Genomic DNA, 8,647 nt, shown 5'->3' with positions numbered 1-8,647 from the left:
GTTTCCTAATTCCCAAAAGCATTAGACAGAGCCGGTGATAATATCAGACATAAATCATGGCATGTATATGTGGCTTAAGAAAATATACCCGAACCCTTGGATGGTTACGGCCCGGCTGGTTATTGGACTTGAGCTTATATAAGCATCCAGAAGGTGGGGCTGGCAGTAACTTGGTGGCAGCCTCTGCAGATGCCTCATCAGCAGCAGTTGCAATCCTTTTGACCAATGAAGGCTTAGCAGCTTTCGACTCGCATATGAAAATGGAAGAGAAATAGACATCAGCAGTGATATATAAAATGAATCTATGAGACACTGATGCATATAGTGCTGGATGTAAGTGGAAGAATAGGGTTGTGTGTGTTTCTGAACTATTGGTAAGCATTAGACAAAGCCGGCAATAAACAGTAAAATCAAATCATGTATGAGGATTAAGAAAATATACTCGCTATCGAAAAGGATACCACCCAGCTGGCCCGTGGCCTTGTGCTTGAGGAGGTTTTCAGAAGATGGTGGCGGCACCATCGTCTTCACAACAGCCTCATCATGTCTCCATTTGAGTAGAGGCACAGAAGTTTCATCCTGCATATGAATAGCAACAGAACTCATCATTGATATTTAATAAATCTATGAGATAGACTGATGCAAATAGTGCGGGATGTAAGTGGAAGAATAGGGTTGTGCATAGACAACAGTTGACAACAATGCAAATGATTACAACAGAAGCCAACCGAACTCAACAGTTTATATACTGGATGAGACAGACTGAAAAGTGAAAAATTAGTGTATGATGATTGTAAGCAAACGCAGTGTTTCTGAACTTTTGGTATGCATTAGACAAAGCCAATAGTAATTAAACAGGTAATAATAAAATCATGTATGTGGATTAAGAAAATATACCAGATTCATTAAAAGGTCACCACCCAGCTGGCCCATGGCCTCGTGCTTGTAGAGGTTTTCGGAAGATGGTGCCGGCACCATCGTCCTCACAGTAGCCTCATCAGCCTCATTTTGCATCCACTTGACTAAAGGCGCAGCAGTTTCAGCCTGCATAAGAATGGGAACAGATCTCGGCAGTGATATTGAATGACTCTGAGACAGACTGATGCATATAGTGCTGGATGTAAGTGGAAGGGTATGGCTGTGTATGGACAAGAGTTCACAACTATGCAAGGGTGTGTTCGGTTCTGAAATAGCGTGGAATGGAATGGAATGGTTCCATTCAGAGGAACGGAATGGTTACATTTTTGTTCGGTTGGGAAAAATGGAGAGCAGAACAGATCGAGGTTAAAGTAATCATTTGTCTCAAAATTGTAATTAACAATTGCAAATGACATTTTAATCTCAAAGTCTTAATTAACAGCGCCTAATGGTGCTCTTTTAATCTAAAAATCGTAATTAACATCATTTTTTGTTGGGTTAGGGGAACTGGAGAGTAGATGAACATTATTGTATGATGATTGTAAGCAAACGAATATGGTGTTTCTAAACTTTTGGCTTTGAGATCTTATGGGTTTCAACTCTAGCCTACCCCAACTTGTTTGGGACTGAAAGGCTTGGTTGTTTTTGTTGTTGTTGTAAACTTTTGGCAAGCATTAGATAAAACCGAGAATAAACAAACAAAAATCAAGGCATGTTATGTGGATTAAGAAAATATACCATATTCATTAAAAGATCACCACCCAGCTGGCGCGTGGCCTTGTGCTTGTAGAGGCATTTAGAAGATGGGGGCGGCATCAACATACCGGCAGCCTGATCAGCCGCAGTTTTGATCTTCCTTTTGAGTAAAGGCCCTAAATTTTCAGTCTGCATATGAATAGCAAAACAAAAGGCAGACCTCAACAGTGATATTGAATTACTGTATGAGATAGACTAATGCATATAGTGGATGATCTCAGCCTTTTGCACCATGAACACTAGCTATGGACAGACAAAAAAACTAGTTGAATCAGATTTGTCTAGATACCTCCATCCCAAAGTCAAAACAAGTAAAGTTTGACCAAAATTTTAGAACATTCTATCAACAAATATAATATTGTGTAGTACCGTAGGAAAATATATTTCACAACCTATTTAATGATATTAATTTTGTATTTTGCATGTTAATGATTTTTGGTAAAAGCTTAGTCAAACATGGTATAGTTTGACTTTCTAAAAATAATATAAGCCCTAAGCTTTGGGATGGAGGTAGTAGTATCTAGAGCTAAAACACATCTAGATACATCCGTATCTACGGATAGTTGAGTCAATTAATTTGGATCCGAGGGAGTATCGGATTCAGACTACATCATGGTAAGTTGGTTTAAAAAAATTACCCCTCGGCGGTTCCTGCCCAGCTCGGTAGTGGCATTTCGCTTCTTGTGCTGCAGATCGGGCCATGCTCCTGCAGCAGGTGGGGCGCTATTCTCGTTCCCCATAGCCTCAGCACGGAACCTGGGGGTACCATCCTGATACATAGAATATAGAGCATGGTGTCACAGAGGAATTACGCACAAATAGCTAAAGAGACATGTGCTACTTTAAGCATCTTCCAGAACAGGAACAAATTGAGGATGCAGACAGACAGAGTGGATAAGAAAACGGAGTACCTGCTTTGCGGGGCTGGGGACGCAGCTCAGGCTCAGCCAAATGCCCACATGCGTGGTGGCCTTACGCTCCATTGCCCCTCCCCCCACCACCGAGGTCTTTCCTTTCATGTACAAGCTGACAAAAGATACATTGAGGATCAGCAGAAACTACAAAGGTTGCAAATGTTGACAAATAAAGGAAGAACACCCCAATCCAAGCAAAGGTAGCCCCCGCCCCCACCCCCATCAATCACTCCCAGCGCGAGGGTGACCAGAAAGACACCCCTTCGCCCAGAATAGGAAATAGATGCGCAAGATATCGAGGTGAGGAAAAAATAACCGACCTCGAGAAAGGAAAGAACATTACTAGTACTACCTAATCCGCTTGGTCTAGATGCAGCTTGCCCCTCCAAGCTGGATGCCTGGACGGTGGAGGCCAAAAGGAGGGGATCGAGCTAGCTAGCGGCTTGCATCCGTCGGTGCATCGGCACTCGATCGGGAGAGAAGGGGGCTACATAAAGGGGAGGGGTAACATATTTTATTACACGGTGAACTTGCGATGTGACTAGTCATTACATGTCTCACTGAAACTGGAGCCCATAGTGTGGCACCCCAAATTCACTTGAAGCTGCCCGGCGGGACGCAATGGCGCGTCAAGAAAACCCCCGAATTGTAGCGGGGAAATGAAACATTTCACAAAAATTCGAAATTCAAGCACACCGCCACGCGCCAAGCACACGGGATGTTCCTTCCTCTTTCTCGGTTCCTCCTCCCCTATCCGAAAAAACCCCAAATCCCAAGCTCAAACAAAAAAAAACCCAAATCCCCTGGCTGCCATGCATGTCCTCGTTAACCCGCTGGAGATCGTTCCCGGACGAGGCGGACCCCCCGCCCTGAGATCCCGAGTTCCACCCACCTCGAGGCACTGTGTGCTGTCTCGCAGCAGCGGCTTGAGGGTGCTGCAGAGGAAGTTCCACCGGAAAGTGCTCATGGCAACCGTGCAAGCTCACCGGCGTGCTGTATCACGAGAGGAACTGGTCAAAGCTTTGATATTCGCAAAAAAAAATTTGTGGGCCAAGATCTGGTCAAAGCTTCGTCGATGGCTTGCCGCGAGAGGCTTGGAGTCCAGAGTCAATAAACTAGCTGCTCGAGGACTTGGGCGGTTTACACCGATTCATATTAATTGACTCAAGTTTGTTAGTCTAGTTAACAAATGCATCTAGATACATCCATATCTAGACAAAATTGAGTCAATTAATATGAATCAGAGGGGAGTACCTGAAAGTGTTTCATGCTACCAATTAATGCGGCCGGCAGGACTCGCTGTAGAAGTAATTGTGCTACTACTCATACGATGAACTGATTGTGTGGGTGTCAAATTTTGCAACGCGGTCATCCATTGAATGCTTAATTTTAGTTCTAGTGCCAAAGGCGTACAAATCATAACAAAGATAGTACATACTACAGCACCAGAACATAAGAGTATGAATCATAAAGTAGCTCAACATTTTGCATCAGGGCTGGGTGGTCCTGAGACTACCGGGACGCCCCTGATGATCTCCGGGCGTGCATCCACTTCAACGCAAAGCTGTGTACTCGGTCCACGGCCTCCTTCTGTAGGCTGGATAATCTCAGGTGCAGGACCTTCGTCTATGAAAGGCTCGTCGTCAGTACCATCCACAGGTGCATCAGGGCTGGGTGGTCTTGAGACTACCCGGACGCCCCTGGTGATCTCCGGACGTGCATCCACTTCAACGCAAAGCTGTGTACTCGGTCCACGGCCTCCTTCTGTAGGCTGGATAATCTCAGGTGCAGGAACTTCATCTATGAAAGGCTCGTCATCATCAAACTGAGATTCATCTTCAAATCTCCCATCAAACTGAGAGACCTCTTCAACTCTATACTTCTGCAATTAGTACATCAACCGATTAGACAAACATCTAAGGGATGCAACCTGAAAAAATGCCGTTTTACATATTTACCTTCTCATCTGGCACAACACATGTCCTAGAGGTGAAACCCGTTTCCTGAAGCAAGCGCTTTTTCTCTCATTCCCGTCCATCCATCTGCAACAAGTTAAATTTGAGTACAGAACCTTGCACAACAATGCAAACTATTGATCGAAACAGCGGCAACATCAATATAAATAATTAACTACATATGCCAGCACACATACAGTGTGAGCAAGATCTGCTTCTCCCGCTGAAGGATCATTATATGGTTCACCATGATAAACCCACCTAACATATGTGCGGTCCATCCCAATAATGTGTAAATGATCTTCCACTACATGGTGAGGCCTCTTCTCACCATTCATACATGTGCAGCGCGGGCAATACACGTCCAGGTTGTGACCTTCATGAGCTCTAATAAACCCCATACAGGGTTGAACACCATTTATATATGAATGGGAACATAAGTGTCCATGCAGTATCCAAGTTCTGTCCATCTGTTTAATTATGAGATACAGTGGTTGGTGATTAATTTAAGGCGAAGTAGGAAATGTATATCCCTCGAGTACAAAACTATACTACATGATTATGCATTTTAGCAATCATGTTGAGTACAAAACAAAAAATGCCCATCGACATTTTAGCAAACAGATCGTGTACAAAACTCTGCCATGGCATTTCAGCAAATTAACGGATCGAGTGCAGAACTGACTCTATATGCCCACGCAAATGAACAAATTGATTGAGGACAAATCGAGCGGAAAACTATAAAGTGCCAATTAGTTCGAGCATACTGACGAATTTTTTTAGCAGCATCAAGAAAATATAAATCGTTAGGCCGTCTTGCCCGATGCATGATTGAGCTAGAGATAGCAGCCCTACCGTGGATCAACTTAACCGCCGGTGCGTCTCGAGAAGAACGACGGGGAGGGGAAGCTTCTTCTTCGCACTGACGGGACGGGGAGGGGAAGCTCTTCGCACGGACGGGGATAAGTTGTGTAGGGGTGGGTGGGGGGTCATGCGGCCGGGCCGCCGGGGTGATAATTAAGGTCGGTAGGTGGTATTTAATGGAGTTGCGTGTGTGATTTGCCGTGCACAAGGTTGAGGAATAGGCGGTTCCCTTTGCCGCGCGCACAATTCAAACTATCCCGCCCATATAGTTTAAATTCGCCTATTTTCGTTAAATCGACATAAAGTCATGTGAGTGGGGGGGAATTAGCAAAGTTGGTTGAAAAATAGTAAAACTCTAGAATTATCCTTTAAATATGCTCTACTTCGTGTGAAAATCGGGGTGTGGAGGCATGTTGAGCTGTTTTATTTGTACTTTCTTCATTAAAACTCCCATTTTATGCACTTTGGATGGTAAGAAATCATTTGTACATAAATTTTGACAACGCCATTTGCAAACATTAATTGTTTTACATGCCAAGATGCACCCATCCACCAAACATGGGGCAAAAGTTTATCACAATCTAGATATGTATAATTAGTGAGGGACCCCTTTTGATTTTGTGCAATTTCCACTAATTAGCTAGAGAGAAGGGGTTAATAAATTAGGCCATGTTAGGGGTTATGTGTTTTAGATTAGGGTTGTGTGGATTCAAATACAACTTCTTTATTTGTGTGCTATGATTAATCAAAACTAGTTCGATCGACTGCGCACACATTATTAGAGGCACATGCCTTTGCGAACAAAGTGCATGTGTGTGTTGTTGGCCACCAACGAGAGAGAGAGAGAGAGAGATTGAAATCCCCAAATTAAACACACATATATATATATATGCAAGCATGGTTAGGCCATGCATGCATATTAATTATATATATATATATATATATATATATTGTGAGGCAAATTAATTAAAGTGTGTTTTCATTTCAGACCTTGTCAAAATTCAAGTTAATTAATTTAATTATCAGTACTAATTATATAATTAATGAATCCCAATAATGTCTATATATATATGATCGATATAGGCCATATATATTAATTGGGGTTAATATAGGGTTTACTAGCTATATATAGAGCAAGGTTTTATTAGATCGGGTTATTAGCTTGGGATTATGTGTTTTAACGAGGGTTTGATTAGCTAAGGTTAGTTTTCTATATACAGTTTAGAGTTTAGGGTTAATGGCACATATATTTAGAGGACCGTGAGGACCCCTTGCCTGCTTGATGCGCAATTAAGGGTCGTCGTTGGCATATAGCTATCTATATAAGGTTTTATGGTTTATTTAGAGGGTTTATGTGTTAGGGTTAATTATAACTTGTTGTGAATTAAAATATAACTTTTTTATTAGTGTGCTACACAATTAATCAAAACTATAGCTAGATCGATCGAGTGTGCACAGACATGCACAATTAGAGGCACCCGCCTTTGCGCATAAAGTGCAAGCATATAATGTGTGTCGTTGCTGGCCACTAATCCATAAAGAGAGAGATAGAGAGAGAGATTATTGACATCGCCAAGAATGTTCAAATATATATATATATATATATATATATATATATATATATATATTATAAATATAAGCATGCATGGTAGGCCATTCTCATGCATGCACACTAATTATATATACATATATTGTGAGGCAATTTAATCAAAGTGTGTGTTTTCATTCGAGAACTTGTCAATATTCAAGTTAATTAATTTATCAGCGCTAATTATATAATTAATTAATAAATCTCAGGGATGTTCGATCATATATACATGATCGATATAAGCCATATATATTAATTGGGGTTAATTAATATAGGGTTTGCTAGCTAGCTATATATATAGATCAGGTTTTTATTAGATCGGGTTAGGGTTCGATTAGCTAGGACGGGTTAGTTATATATATATGGTTTAGTTAGGGTTAATGTCACACTTAATTTAGAGGACCGCGAGGCCCCCTGGCCTGCGTGATGTGCAATTGTCGTTTGGGGCCTATATATATAGCTAGCTAGGGTTTAGGGTTTATAGGGTTTAGGGTTTAGGGATTAGGGTTAGGGTTTAGGGATTAGGGTTAGGGTTTAGGGTCTAGGGTCCAGGGTAGTTAGGGTTAGGGTTGTTAGGGTTAGGGTTAGCTATAGGGGTTAGGGGTTAGGGTTTAGGGTTTAGTGTTTAGGGTCTAGGGGTTATGTGTTTTAAGTATGGGTTAGGGTTAGGGTTTAGGGTCTAGGGTGTTTAGGGTTTAGATGGATTAGGGTTTTAGGGTTTTAGGGTTTAAGGTTTAGGGATCATCGATCGAGTGCGCACACACATTATTAGAGGCACCCGCGCCTTTGCCCATAAAGTGCATGCATATATATGTGGAGAGTGAATTCGGTAATCAGGGGGGTACGTGAGCACGGCCTAGCTATCGTTGGATCAACGTTGAGATTCCCTCTTTATCTCACGGCAACCAAACGGCGTGAAGGAAAATGTTGCCGTCCTCCGGGTTGACACAAGGCCACATATGCTTTCTGGCTATTGAACCGAATGAGACAGGCAAAGTGGCCCCACCCACGTTCTCATCCATCTTATCTTCCTCAGCTCTCTTCCCGTCGTCTTCCTCCACATGCCCCTCAGCTTTCTCCACACGTAGGCAGCCATGGAGAGCTCTGCAAATCGTCTTCCTCGATACGAGCCGCCGCTGCCCAGCCACACCTCGCGCGCCGGCATAAAATCGTTCCCGCCCGCCTGCCATGGAGAACAAGGACCTGGGGCGTCAGCTGTTGCGCCTCTCCTCCTCAAGCCGCGTCGTCGCCTCGGCCCCTTCCTCCCATGCACCCTCGTCCCCGACCATGGAGGCCGCTCGCACCCGAGCGCGCCCGTCGACCTCGCATACCACGCGCGCAACTTCGTGCGCTCCGCTAAGATCCCCTCCTCACTCCGCGACGCCGCGACGGGGGGATGCTGTCCGTTCCCCACCCGCCCACTGTCTCCTGCTAGAGGTTTCCGCCATGGCCGCGGTTGGGGTCGGAGGAAAGTCCACCTTCCCGCACCGCGAATCTTTTCTATTTTTCCCTCAATACTCCACTTCCTGCCATGGATCCATGAAAGGGAAAAATGAGTACTCCACTTCCTGTCATGGATTCGTGAAAGGGAGAGTGGAGTAGATATGATTTTTAGACGGATCGCTAGCGAAGGAAGAATACTTTGACCGATT

The sequence above is a fragment of the Lolium rigidum genome, chromosome 2 (assembly GCF_022539505.1).
Source record: "Lolium rigidum isolate FL_2022 chromosome 2, APGP_CSIRO_Lrig_0.1, whole genome shotgun sequence".
NCBI lineage: Eukaryota > Viridiplantae > Streptophyta > Magnoliopsida > Poales > Poaceae > Lolium > Lolium rigidum.
Note: the sequence above shows the minus strand (reverse complement) of the source record.